Genomic DNA, 1,319 nt, shown 5'->3' with positions numbered 1-1,319 from the left:
GGCTATTATTTTTGTTGTTGCAATTGTTGTTCAGCAGACCCAGGCTGGGTTCTAACCCGCCTTCCTTGGTGTACCTGGCCGGCGCCCTACCCACTGACCTACAGGCGCCACTGTATTACTTTTATTTTCATGTTAATGTATGGGTACCTAATAATGCTAATGCCATTTCTAGTTCCCTGAAGTAAACTTCTCAGAGACTGAGTTTCTTATATACAATGAACTTTATGCAGTAGTGCTGTTAGTCATTCAAATTAATATTCATAAATACTTAGATTTTTGTCTAAGTAAAACTTGATTTTTACTCTGAAAAGTTACAGATACCTAGAATCTAGTATAACTTTAAATTTCCTAGACAAGGCTTCCTGGCAAGAGCCTTTAGTCTCAGGAGGCTGAGAGAGGCTAAAGCAGGAGGATAGGTTGAGCCCAGGAGTTCAAGGCTACAGTGACCTATGATTGGGCTACTACATTCCAGCCTGGGTAACAGAGCAAGAAACTATTTCTTAAAAAAAAGTTTATGAATTGCTGATGCCAAGCTAAAAAAAAAAAGGTTAAATAAAAATAAAGGAATTTCTAGTTTTTTGTACTTGCTTCTCATTAGAAAATACTTTATTGCCCAGGCATGGTGTCTCACACCAATAATCCTAGCCCTCTGGGAGACTGAGACAGGAGGATCCCTTGAGCTCCTGAGTTTAGGACCAGCCTGAGCGAGAATGAGACCTCCATCTCTACAAAAGTAGAAAAATTAGCTGGGCGTTATGGTGGGCTCCTATAGTCCCATGTACTCCAGAGGCTGAGGCAGGAGGATTGCTTAAACCCAGAAGTTTAAGGTTGGCCAGGTATTGTGGTTCACGCTTATAATCCTAGCCCTCTGGGAGTCTGAGGAAGGTGGATTGCTTGAGATCAAGAGTTCACAACCAGCCTGAGCAAGAACAAGACCTGTCTCTACTAGCAATAGCCAGGCTTTGTGGCAGGTGTCTGTAATAGTCCTAGCTACTAAGGAGGCTAAGGCAAGAGAATTGCTTAAGCCCATCAGTTTGAGGTTGCTGTGAGCTATGACACCACAGTACTCTACCAAGGGCAACAGAGTGAGACTTTGTCTCGAAAAAAAAAAAAAGCCGGGAGTTTGAGGTTGCCATGAGCTAGGCTGATGCCTTGGCACTCTAGCCCAGGAGACCAAGTGAGACTCTTATCTCAAAAAAATAAAAATACTTCATTCCTGGCTGGGTGTGGTGGCTCATGCCTATGCTCCTACCACTTTGTGAGTCTGAGGAGGGAGGATTGCTTAAGGTCAGGAGTTCAAGACCAACCTGAGTAACATA

Source organism: Otolemur garnettii, unplaced genomic scaffold (assembly GCF_000181295.1).
Source record: "Otolemur garnettii isolate 467f Iridium unplaced genomic scaffold, OtoGar3 scaffold00093, whole genome shotgun sequence".
Classification (NCBI taxonomy): domain Eukaryota; kingdom Metazoa; phylum Chordata; class Mammalia; order Primates; family Galagidae; genus Otolemur; species Otolemur garnettii.
The sequence above is the reverse complement of the archived record's forward strand: the minus strand, read 5'-3'. Positions refer to the sequence as shown.